Source organism: Typopeltis vanoorti, chromosome 15 (assembly GCF_054136105.1).
Source record: "Typopeltis vanoorti isolate ZY-2024b chromosome 15, IOZ_Tvanoo_1.0, whole genome shotgun sequence".
In the NCBI taxonomy this organism is placed as follows: domain Eukaryota; kingdom Metazoa; phylum Arthropoda; class Arachnida; order Uropygi; family Thelyphonidae; genus Typopeltis; species Typopeltis vanoorti.
In genome coordinates, this window is record NC_143563.1 from 91,935,137 (window position 1) to 91,948,990 (window position 13,854).

General features: G+C 34.7%; 1 protein-coding gene across 3 annotated transcripts in view; it reads left to right on the forward strand.

Annotated features, from left to right (window-relative positions):
- Positions 1 to 13,854, forward strand: part of LOC150098974 (chromobox protein homolog 3-like) — a 134,905-nt gene that overhangs the window by 26,854 nt on the left and 94,197 nt on the right. The window contains exon 2 of one of the 3 annotated variants that reach the window (XM_090404873.1): positions 8,903 to 8,971. The exons of the other annotated variants lie outside the window; for them this stretch is intronic. The gene's annotated coding sequence lies outside the window, so the exon portion shown is untranslated. The remainder of the gene's footprint in view (positions 1 to 8,902; positions 8,972 to 13,854) is intronic. 3 annotated transcript variants of the gene reach the window in all.

Sequence of the window (13,854 nt, forward strand, 5' to 3'; positions counted from 1 at the left end):
TTTTATTTTCCAGTTCAAATAGTGAGATGATCTTCCCTGGGGATCTCAGCATCCGTAATGCATCCTTGCTTTTCTCTAGTTTGACCCTTTATTATCTAGCTCTCCTACTAACAGATCTTTATAAGTAACTCAGATCATAATCTCATTCAAGTTTCCTTTAACATGAAAATAATATAAATACATAAATGTTAAAATTGTAATAACACACATTAGAAACAATAAATGGAAGAAATGAGGTTAGAATAAATTAAGACTAAATTGCCCACTGTGTGGGTTGGCTACATCTGCCACCACAACTATGGTCTGTCAGTTCTAGTAAACTACGCCTTGGTGGATACTTTCCATCGCAGCAAATACCAAATACAAATTTAGAATCTGCAGCAGGCTTGAAAAACCAGCTTAATCTTAATAAGTATAGTTGTATTAGACTCCCCAAAATTTGGGAAACTTGAATTCTTAGGCCTCCTGCCTGACATCTGAGGGTGAGCCAACAGCACCCATAGAGGCCACCCCTTGTAAGATTTTTGTCTTAATTTATTCCAATCTCATTTCTTTCACCTATTGTTTCCTGTTTTGTGTGTGTGTATTATTCCATTAAAGTGTCACATAAATGTAAACCAGCACCCAACTCTAAATATTTGTTTATTATGATATGAAATATACTAACATGCAGGGATAAGGAAGTGGTTGTGCCACTGTATGAAACACTGGTCAGACCATACTTGGACTATTGTGCTCACATTTGGTCACCTGGTTTTCATTGTGATGTGGAAACATTGGAGAGGGTCCAGAAACTAGGGACTAAGACAATATTAGGACTCTGGAATGTTGGCTAGAGGTTGAAGGAATTTGCAGAGTTTGGTGGACAGGAAGTTAGTGAGGGGATTGCAAAAAAGAGGGGAAGAACCAGAGGCTATCCCTGGAAGTTATTAAAAGTATAGTGAAAAGGGATAGATTTTTTAAATGGAGAATTGTGAGTGAATGGAAGATGTTAATAGAATAAGTTGTTAATATAGGGAGTGTTAAGGATTTTAAGAATTAACATAACAAATATGTTGTCATTTGAATGAACCCCTATGAGGAGTCTGCCAACTCCATGGAGGATGTAATAATAATTTGTAAGATCATTGAAGAAAAGATCAAGACAAAAAAAGATATCTTTAATTCTATCTGTGGCATTAGCAAATAAGTTAAATGACAAAAATCATATCCTTTCACATTGTGCTGGATTCCTAATTGCGAGATGCCAGAGAAAGATTGTATGTTTCAAAGCTTATTTCAAAAGCCTCTGGGCCAGACATTTGTCTTCTTGGCACCTCCAGCACTTCCTCTCTCACCTCCAAAAAGACAACTGCCATTTCATTTCATTTACATCTACTCTTCACAGACCATAACATTCAGTTCAAAAAAACATCAAGACGTTCCTTCTTTCTGCTTACCTGACTGTCCGCATCCACAAATGGTACTGTTGTATTTAAAAAAAAAAAAAAAAGTTACTCCCAACATTTCAAAGCTGTTTCTCCAAAGGTAGTTGACTTAGGAAAAAAAGATTTTTTTGACTGCTGTTGTAGAATAAATATCGTGATACTTTAGGTGGAAGTTAATGAATATTTGCATTATTTTAGAAAAGATCGGGGGGAAATAAATAATTAGCTGAATTTCTCTTTTTTTTGGTTGGGGGGGGGGTTAATTTCAGAGCTGTAGGATGAATGTCAGTTGAATATCATAATATAAAAAAATGTGATGCGAAGACTCATTTCCTTTCTTTAACAAAAGCAAGAGAATTATATGGAATGAAAATTGGTGGAAGAAATATTAATAATTTGAGGTATACAGATGATACCATCTTGCTATCAGAATGCAAAGAAGATTTGGAGGAACTTATTATGAAAGTTAAAGAAGAAAGTGCTAAATATGGTCTTAAACTTGACCTCAAAATGTGAACTTAATGATTTTGAAGTAGATGGGGAGAAAATGGAAGCAGTTAACAATTTTGTGCTGCTAGGATCCCGAATTGATAGAGTTATTGTACTGAAGAAGTTAGAAGAAAATTATTACTTGGAAAGAAAGCAATGACAAATTTAAGCAAGATCTTTAAAGATATTAGCCTCGACAAAAATCAGAATCATGAAAGCAATGGTATTCCCTGTGGTACTGGATGGATGTGAAAGTTGGACCAAATGTGAAAGAAGGAAGATAGATGCATTTGAATTATGGGTGTGGAGATGCTTACTAAGAATACCATGGACTGCAAAGCAAACCAATAAATCAGTGATAGACAGAATAAAGCCAGATTACCCCTCAAAGCTATGGTCATCAAGCAAAAATTGTTATACTTCGAACATATTATGCAAGCAAATGACAGTCTAGAGAAGATGATGATGCTTGCTAAAGTTGATGGAAGCAGGAGAAGAGGAAGACCAAGAATTAGATGGGTGAATGGAGTTAAAGAAGCAACTGGAATGTGCTTGGAAATTCTGAAATATGGCCAGGGACAGATCTGAATGGAGAATGTATGTTCATAGAATTACCAGCAGTTGAAAACGACTCGATGGAACATAACAGACTACAGAATAATAATAAAAGAAAACATGAATGCTGTTTGAATACATACTTCTCACTTTTGGAAATTGGATTTGCTGATTTGTGTGTAGGTATTACAAGTTTCTGTGTGGAGGGCTGATTGATCCATTTGTGATTCATTGTAAATTTCTGTATTGCATGTTCTGGGAAGGGGGGGGGGGGAGGAATCAAAACCTGGAAGATGTGAAGGGGCTCAGGCTAGTGGGAATAATTTCTGTAATGAAATCTATGCAGGAATTCCTCAAAGCATTATGGAAGAGGAAGAGCAAAATTGTGGGGATCATCTCTCACAGACTGTTATTGGGCTCTCACATAGCATTGACAGTTACTTTGTCAGAGTATATTTTTTATAGACCAAAACTAATGTGAAGGCGTGATTGTGCCCTTTTGTTGCCTATAACCCTGTACGAATTTACTTCATCTCATGAAATCAGCATGATAGGAAGTAATGAAATTGCTGAAGATCAACGAAAAGATATTTTAAAAAGTTGCTGGTATATGCATCAGGAATATGAATATAGAAAAGTGAGAATGTGGGATTAGCTCATAACTTAGGAATTAAATGATTATTCCAATGTGGAAGGAGCTGGTTTCAGTTGTAATATACTTTTCAGTGTTCTTATAATGATGTCTTTAACTAAAACTTATGCTTTCAAATAATAGATAAAGAGTTAGGTTTAAAATAAGCAGGTTAAATATAGGATATCCTTTATTAGTTAAAAATCTTCCTGTTGGAAGATTTGAATTGATATATGATAATTACTGTACAGGTGTAGTAGTAAATAGATCACAACTCTGCTGTCAGGATTAATGATCATCATCTTGATCATCTTGTGCAGTTTAATTTACAGAAAGTTCATTGCACAAAAAAAAAAAAAGTGAAAAAGTCACTTTTTTGCTTAACTATGGAAATATTGCAGAATTTGGTTTTTAACATGACTTTTTTCACACGTGTCTTTGATTCTTCAAGAGGAGAGACCATGTTAATGAGCTTTTGAAACACTTCTTCAGTTTTTTTTTAAGATAAGGATATCATTAAGTAATTGGATTGCAATGAGGAATTGGAATTTGGAATAATTAATTCTTCAAAGCAGTTCGTGTGTTAAAAGATTAGTTTGTTGAATGTTTTAATAACTATCTATTGAAGGTAAGTGGCTTATGAATTTTACTCTTCATTCCATATTTATGCATACTTCTGAATGGATGCACTGTATTAGCACTTTTAAAAAATGATTTAATATTATAGTGGTTCACTGAACATGTTAGTCTTGCTACTTTTACATGAATTATGTATGTATGCTGTTGTGTGTATATAATTATGGAACAAATAAGAGTGACAATGTTTCTTAAAGGCCAACCCATTTGTAGGATGAATACAAACAGAATATATATCTTTACAGGATGGTCAGATAGTTTATATTTAATGTAATTGTATTAATTTTTAATGTTAATTTTAATAGTGGATGAGCTTGTGGTAAATAATCTGGGAACTAGGTCCTAGGACCTAATATAATACTTTTTTTCAAACCATTTCAACCCTCCAGTAAGCAGTGTAGTGTAATAAGCATGTAATAATACAACAAAGTTCTGTGTGAGAACTTTGTTGTATTATTACATGCTTATCTCCCCTCACCTTTTTTTTCTTTATTAAGTATTTTCTGTTTGACATATTTACTTTGAATTAGTTCATAATGTTAGTCATTAATAAATTTATAATGTAATGTCTTACTTCTGGTTAATGCACAGTTATTGCATTCCTATCTATATAATTTTGATATGTTAAATTTGTTAATTATTATTTATAAATTTAGAGTGTATAAATTATACTGTGTTACAAACAGAGATACAGTAATATGCATTAAATTAAAAATATTTAGTATCTTATTTCTCATTTTAATGATCGAATTTTCAATTTTTTATTTTTAAACCTTCACTATTATTATATGACAAAATACTATACTAAAAAGAACCAAAAATTGATTTTTAAAAAAAAATTTTTTTTAATAAATACAGTACTGTCATTATTGTATGTAAATCTCCAATGATTCATCAGAGACCTACTCCACTCAGATGTGTATCGTTCCTTAATGATATGAGAAAACTAAAAACATCCAACGACATTCCATTCACAACCTTCCTCTCCAGTAAAGAAATGTAAGCCTTGAATATCTGTTGGAAAGGATTCAGACAAATATTCAGTCTGAACACCTTAATCTTTATGTGTTATATTAACATCTTCTAAAGAAACATTTCCTTATTCTTACAAGTTGATCTCATAGTTTTCTTATAATTGTTGATGTAATAATTTTGCAATATGCATGTCTCTGAACTTCAGCGCCATTCCACTCATTTTCAGTTCCCCATCCCCATTCATTTCTTTCCCCCCCCCCCTTCTTCCATTAAACTCTATCTGGTATAACACTCTGGCAATCTGAAATGCATGCTCTTAAATTTTTTAACATTAAATTGACTCCTATGTTCATTTGCATATAGCATCAGTTTATTGAGGTTCTGCAGAAGCTGCATACTGGAATCTGACCATACCTTCCTGCCCAACTTAACTGCATCACCAGAATAATTGAAATCCCTTTCATGCTTTTATTTTTAAATATCATAAAGATTTAACAAAACAACAGTTCATGTTGCACTACTCATTATTATCAATTGTTTGACTCCATACCAGTACTCTCGACAGGGTATAGCATAGAGGCAGCCTGGTTCACGGCACGGCTTAATCGCACGGTGCTCGTTCAGCCATAGTGCAGTAGATGCCATCACTCTGTTAACAATTCCTGTTAGTGTAGCAAGTGCGGAAGTTTTTCCAAGTTTAACTGATTAAAAACTTTGTGAACAGCAATGATCCAAAATAGATTGGTTAGTCTAGCAACTATATCTATAGAGTCAGACATAGCTTATAATTTAAATTTAGAAGAGCTTATAAACAGTTTTATTGTGCGATATCCCCTAGAGCAAACATTTAATTAATATTATTATGTAATTGTTTTGCATTAATGTTTCTCTTGTAATAAAAACAGTAGCAATTGGAGATTTTCTTATATTTTTGTCTTATAATCCATCAGGTGTGATATTTAACTGTTTGCCTCAGGGTGCGATTTAATCTGATGACGGCCTTGCCCCATACATTACTCATCATGCAACCACTAGCTTTTTCTTCCATACCAATCTTTCAGATTTATACAATCACTTCCTCATGGTATTCTGTCAAATGCTATGTCAAATTTCACTAATATTGTGGTGTGGTTATTTCATTCATCTTATCTGTAGCTTCATTAAATATAAAAATAGTTTTGTTTGCCACACTATTCTTTGGGTGAAAAAAAAAATCTATCTGCCAGACTAACCAGTTTTTCCAAAACCTTAAATCACCATCCTGAATAACTGATTTCTCTGTAATTGCAGCATCTGTTTTGGTCTCACCTTTATGTTGGAATACTCTTTCGACTCCTACCTTTCATTATTGATTCAAATTACACAACCTGATTTGAAGGTGTTGACACTTGTATGTTGCTTTAAAAAGATGCTGAAATGATACTTAATTCCATCGCTATGTGTCCATTGAGACTTTGCAATATCATTAGTAATATCTTTTGCAAGTGCTTTGCCTTCTACTTATCTTTTTGTTGTTTCGCAGTGGATGCCATTTTATTTCTTCCATGGTGTAGTAGACCTCAGCAGCAGCCATGCTTCCACTGCTCACGTTCATTAAAGCTATTATTTATTATCTTCTTTAATTATTTTTTAACCAGTTCTCCCACCAAATACACTGCTAGTATAACTGTATGTCACAGTTATATCCCGTGACATTACAATGGTGCATTTGAGATGACATTTGGGATTTTTTGATTTTAGCTTTCACTCTTGTAATTCAAGCACTTGCTGTGATCTAATAATCGAAATTATTCTTGCTTGAATGAGTGCATTATTCCCCATTCCATTAAAATCTCTAACCCTAATCTAAGCTTTAGTTTTCCTACAGGAATGCCAAAGTGGTCCAAGTTAAATACAGCATACATTCATTGACTCAAGTTAAAAACTCCAGCCTCTTGGCTTACACTACAGCTTGTAACAACTACAAAATAAAAAATAAATAAATAAATGTCAGCAAATCTAGCCTTCATAAGGGTTGTATGCACTAAGCTTGCTTTCTGGTCCTTTTCCAAGGCTTTTGTGAAACTTCTACTACTATATTGCATCTTTCTCTCTCTCTGAACGATAAGGCAGATATTTTTGGCATCAGTGATCATCAACACTTCTTTTGACAACTGAGACAAATCTTCTCTTATCCACTAACCACTCATTATGCCTCCTGATATTTTAATCAGAGGACATCAGATAAATACTCTAACCGTGATGATACAAATAAATCTCTGGCTTAGATTGTAGTCCAGTTGTAATACGAGCTTGTGCTCCAGAATTTACAGTCATCCTATATTACTTTACCAAGCTGTCCTACTCATCTCACATCTATCCAACATTATGGAAGCAAGCTTTTATTCAGACTGATCCTAAAAAAAGGAAGATAACTCGGTCATCAAACTGCTACCTTCCTCATGACTTGGAGATTATTGGCTAATTAGTGATCACCATTATAGATTCTTCACTCTCATTGTAGAATGAGAAGGACAGATGTTTCTATAAAGGCAATGGAGATTTGAAAAATCTCATATTTCACTAGATTTTCCAGGCCATTTGATTTAGCCTGGCATTTGTCTTGCTTTCCAAGGTGTTCTCCAGGCTGCCATTTTATAGTACCCCACCACCATCCCTTCCCTTTGTGAGCAGATTTCCAGCTTCTTTTTTGGTCATTCATTGCTCATTGAGTTTTCTACTGATGCCAGAGTATCCCAAACCTTTGTGCTTTCATTCATATTTTTATGCTCCTATACATCAGTGATCTTCTCACACTTAAGTTCATTCCTCTTCATCATTCAAAAAATTTTGGAATATTCACATGACTCATGCTTAAAGACCTTCCATAGCCAATACTTTTAACACTGATCTTTTAGTCATTCTCATGTTGGATGAAAATAATTGAGTGAATTTTAATACTACCAAAACACAGTCCTCCCTTAGTTCCTGGAAAAAAGATCATGCCTCACTTTGATAACACTCTACTCACCAGTCAACCAAGAGTGTTTTCTTTTTGGGCTTACTTGATTTAGCCTGGCATTTGTCTTGCTTTCCAAGGTGTTCTCCAGGCTGCCATCGTATAGTACCTCCCCCATTCTGGCTTAGATTGTAGTTTGTCCAACATATACTGCTTGCTAACTCTTCAAAAAATATTTAAAAATATATAATTTTTATATGACAGAATATAATGGAAAATATATAATTTCTTTTAATTTGATTTTTTTGCATTGGTAACCATTCTTCACTTCTTTAGCTTACTCCTCTAGCACATGTACTTGTAAATTTCTCTTCTCAATAGTTCTTCCACATTTTTTTTTTCACCAGTTTTTTCTTAATGAATTTGCTTATATATTTAATCCTCACCACATTTTTCCTAACACTGGAAATGCTTGTAAGGTTTTGACAATCGGTTACTAGTTGCTTTCCATGTTCTGCTAATGTTACTTTCCCTTTCAGTTTCTGACATAAAAATGTTAGAAACTGAAATCACGAGTAATTTCCTTGTGAATCTATTACAATTTTCTGCTCTTCAGTTTCACACTGCTTAACTGAAGCTTCCACATACCTGGCAATTTCTTAGATGAGAATTGCATGTTTTCCTTCACTCCCATGGCTAGCACATTGATAGTTAATAACAAGTAATTCCCATTTCAAAAATTTTTCAATTACTTAGAAAATAAACGTTTGTACAAAATCAAATATTATTATGGTATATTTCTAATTGTTTCATAAGTACTTTGGTGATTATGAAAAAAAAACAATGCATTTTTAAGCTGAAATTAATAATTTGTTACATTCTGTAAGTATTTTCCTAATTGAAATTTTCTTATTGTAGCATAGCTTGGTCTTGTTTTATCAGTAGCACAGTGACTTAGCTTATTAATGCTATATAAAAGAATTAATCATCACATTGACACAAAATTATTGAAAAATCAGTGTCATTGTGCCTTTAAATTTTTCATTATGCTAAGAAAGATTGTCATTAAAAATTAAGATAGTTGTCATTACAAACTATGCCTTTAAATTGATGTTTGAAAACAGCACTAATTATCTGGTTTGCCTTATCCAAGAAGCCAATATACTGAAATTATACTGTATTTTACTTCAGTTCTTTGGGGGTCATATGATATTCAAAGAGGCTTCAACTATGTATTTGTCTCTTCATTAGGAAATGCAAAGTTTAAGTTGGTGTGAGAGCTGTCTCTGATTCATTTGCAGTTTAAAGATAGCATTAGTGGTAAGCCAATTTTTTCTCTTAAAAGTAAAAAAAAAAAAAAAAACTGGAACAACGGAAAATATTGGACTGATTATAGGAATGCAAAATGGCAAATTAAGGATAAATTAAGTCTAGATTTTTAATGAAATAGTTCATAATTTTTTTTATTTTTGTTGATTTCATTTCACATTATTTTCCTTTCAGTGTTATGCAAAGAATATTTCGTGAAACTGTTAATTTTGTCTTAATATTTCTCTGATCGTGATAGAATTATTTATTCATTTTGAAGTGTGGATAGTGCACATTTTGCTGTTTTTCTGTAATAGATAGGCATACTTTGGCAGGACAAGTTAGGTGTCTATCTGTTTGGTGTCTTCTCTTTTTAAGGCCTTGTCTTATATATTTAATTTCAACCATGCAAAATGATATGTTCATTTTGCAAACTTAAGATAACAAGTATCTTGTTCTGTAATTGTTGCTGTATAATGTAATATGACATGCTGTAACAGAAATTAGACATGACAGATTTAGTTTTCGCTGTTAATTACATCCTTTATTTACTAAGGAGTATTGTTCATATATGAACAGTGGATTTTTTCCTTTCCAGTTGTTGCTTTCACCAAACAATCTCAGAGGTATTCAGTTTGGTTAAGTTTTGGCTTGTGTTTTGCTCGATAGAAGGATGTGGATGTTTGCCTTAACCATTTGCAAATCTTGTTACCTGTAATCTGAAGTGTTGTGCTTTTTAGAACAGAATACGCTGCTCACTTAAAATCACTGTACTGGAAGTTGGTTACAATAATCACTTAATTTGCCAGACATTATCGTTAATGATATATGAAATTACATACAGCTAAAATTACTTACTTTACTTAAAATACATCTTTTACCTCTACAATTCTTTGTGGTTAAAAAGTAATGTTCTAGATATCTCTAATAATAAATGCCATGATATCCTTTGATCTGAGTATAAAATATAGTATGATACTTTGTCATTGTTTGACATGTATTGAGGAGATTTCAACCTTTTATTCCAAAAGTTGGTCATAATTCAGCAGAAAAGTTTAAAGATTATCTCATTTAGAAATTACTTTCTGTAATTTACTGGTTTGGCATTCTGATTCCAGTTGTGTTAATCAGAATGGGCTGCTGTTATTAGTCTTGACATGATATGATCATGATGATATCCTGAGCAGTGATTTTGCATGACTATCATTTGGCTAACCTTAAATTTTCTTGTAAAACACATTACTGTTCTTGAAAATGCTTATGAAATAGTTATCTCATATGGACCTGTCACTTTAAAATTTTTCATTACACTCTGTTATAACCTGTTGATAATACCTGAAATCCTATTTTGCTAGTTTCTCTGGGATACCAGGTATTTTTGGTAGGATTGGACGTTTATTAACAAAAAAAAAAAAAAAAAAAAAAAAAACGGAAGTTCACAGCACTTAAATTATGGAATTCTCATTGCTAGCACATTATCATATACATCCACTGAGAAATTAAATATATGAAATTTTCATTATCACTTTAAAAATATTAGATATAGCAGCTTGAGGTTACAAAGTATATATAGATATACCTTTTGAGCATTTTGAGGAATTGAAGTATGTGTCAGGTCGTGAGATAGTTATGGTTGAAGAAAGCCAGAATGTGAGTGAAAATAATGGCTTGATAGGGAATTGCGATGTTGTACAAGATGGCATTGAGAGCGGTAATCAAAGAGAGAGTGAAAGCAACCATACACAGAGAGAGAGAATGGTTTAAATGATGAAAAAAATGAGGAATTATTTGTAGGGAGTGAGATCGCTAGGTTGCGCGCAGTGATATAAAATGCACAGCAGCTATTAGAGCACCTGCAAAACTCTTTCCAGAGGGCCTCAGCTAACGGAAATAAACAAGCGTTTGAAAGGAAAAATAAGCGTAAGAGTGGGAGAGTTTCTGAAATGAAGGAAAGAGTGTTGTATGGTGACCATTATTAAGAGGGGTGATAGATGGGAGTTTAACTAAATCGTACTTACCGGGTGTGAAGTTTAAGGATGTTAGTGAGAGTATTAGGGCGCAAAAACAGAGGGTGAAAGAATTCATAGTTGTAGTGGCTACGAATGAATTGGAAGGAGATAAATTTTTTTATGAGAGAGGACTTGAAAGTATTGTTAAAGGTAGCGAAAGAAAAGAGTGACAGTTAGGATGGTGAGTCTGTTGCCACAGTATGACAGAGAGGAGTTTAGAAGCAGGGCCATAATCGCAAATGACTTTATGCACAGGTTATGTAGACGGTGTGGTGTGGAATGAGTTTGATGGGCGAAAGGATTTATACAAGATGGATTTGGTGTGTGGAGACTGGAAAAAGTGTTGCCGAATGAAGTGAAAATGGATGTACAGAACCAGGGAAACTAGCAAGAAGGGGGGGGGGGATATGCGGTCATCAGTGAGTGTAAGAATGTATGAGGGCCTCAGCTAACGGAAATAAACAAGCGTTTGAAAGGAAAAATAAGCGTAAGAGTGGGAGAGTTTCTGAAATGAAGGAAAGAGTGTTGTATGGTGACCGTTATTAAGAGGAGTGATAGATGGGAGTTTAACTAAATCGTACTTACCGGGTGCGAAGTTTAAGGATGTTAGTGAGAGTATTAGGGCGCAAAAACAGAGGGTGAAAAAATTCATAGTTGTAGTGGCTACGAATGAATTGGAAGGAGATAAATTTTTTATGAGAGAGGACTTGAAAGTATTGTTAAAGGTAGCGAAAGAAAAGAGTGACAGGATGGTGAGTCTGTTGCTGCGGTATGACAGAGAGGAGTTTAGAAGCAGGGCCATAATCGCAAATGACTTTATGCTCAGGTTATGTAGATGGTGTGGTGTGGAATGAGTTTGATGGGCGAAAGGATTTATACAAGATGGATTGGTGTGTGGAGACTATAAAAAGTGTTGCTGAATGAAGTGAAAATGGATGTGCAGAACTAGGGAAACTAGAACTACCAAGAAGGGGGGGGGGATATGCGGTCATCAGTGAGTGTAAGAATGTATATAATGTACCCGAGCCAGTACTAAGGACAAGTAATCAGAATGGGATAGTTAGAATAACGCATCAAGACATGTATACTAATGCCAGGAGTATTAGGAACAAGAAGGAAGAATTTTTGGCCTTGGTTGGCTCTTCCTGGCCACAGGTTATTGGCATTAGTGAAGCATGGCTGACACAAGATGATATAGTTAGTGGGATAGAATGTGTAGGTTATAGTGTGTTTAGGGGTGACAAAGAGAATAAAATGGGGGGGGGGGCGGTGGTGTTGATGATAGCTGATGAACTGCAGCCAAGGAGAATTGAAGTTGTATTGCAGGACAGTGAAAAGAACTCATTTGAGGCTATTTGGTGTGAGATTGAGACTGGCAGAACAAAATATACAGTTGGGTACTGCTATAGACCAGGTGATGGAATAGATGGTAGAGATAGTATGCATAAACAAATTGATGAAATAAGTGGAAGGAGGGTAATTATTATTGGAGATTTCAACTATGGTAACATTGATTGGAAGGAGGGGAGGACATGTGAGAAAGGGAAATGCATTTTATTCAATTATTAAGGGATAACTATCTGAGACAGCATGTAATTGAAAATACTAGGGGTTTCAGAGTGCTTGACCTGGTAATAGCATCTGACTAATGAATATGACCATGTTGCCACCAATTGGTGAGAGTGATCATAAGGCCTTGACCTGGGAAGTGGCTAAAGGTGTGGAATTTTCGATTAAGAGAGGGTATATGTGGAATTACTGTGCTGGCAAGTATGACAAATTTAGGAGATTGCTTGGTTCAGTGCCATGGAATGTAAAACTGCAAGGGCTGGATGTCGATAGAGCATGGGAAGTGGTCAAGGAGCATTTACAGGCGGTTATGGCTGATTGTATACCTAGAGTCCGAATAGTAAAACAAGTAGGGGTTAAATGGATGAATAACACCATTAAGCTTGAGCTGCAAAAAAGAAACAATTTTGGAGGGAAATTAAAGAGAAAGGTGACCTGCAGGCACACAAACAGTATAAAGTGCAGGCCAGAAGGGTAACGAGTGTGGTAAAAAAAAAAGCAAAAGCGGATTATGAAAGGAAACTAGCTATGCAAGCTAAAGAGAATCCCAAACAGTTCTTTCAATATGCTGCAAGCAAAAAAAAACTGTACACGGCAAAATTATTTTAAGAAATGACGATGGTAAGGAGGTCACTGAATCAATCGATATAGTGGAATTACTGAGCGAGCACTTTGCAAAGGTATATCATTCAGGTGGTGACATTGAAAAAATGAAGGAACCATTAGTTTATATGGGAATTGTGATGAATGAGGTGGAGGTGAATAGTCTATTACAGAATCTTAATGTGAATACATCTGTGGGATTGGATGGTATACCAGCACAGATCTTACATGAAGCGGCTAAAGAATTATCAATGCCTTTGACCATGTTGTTTAATCTGATTTCGGGTCTGGTTTAGTCCCGAAGGTGTGGAAAGAGGGAAAATGGTTCCACTACATAAAGGAGGATCCAAGACTACTGTTGCAAATTACTGACCGATCAGCATATCAGGAGTCGTTGTCAACTTCTTGGAGAAAGTATACAGGAATGGATTGATGAAAATGAGAGACTGTACAGGGGACGGCATGACTTTGTGAAGGGTACATCATACCTCAGTAACTTGCTTCAGTTTTATAACACAGTGACGGCTGAACTGGATAAGGGTAATGGGTTTACAGTGATACTGCTGGACATGGCTAAGGCATTTGACATGATACCATGTGGAATTCTAATCCGTAAACTGCAACATATGGGAATGGATATAGGGTTGGTGAGATGGATAGGTGGGGGTGGTTGATGGAGAGATATCAGAGAGTAGTTTATTCAGGAGTAGAGTC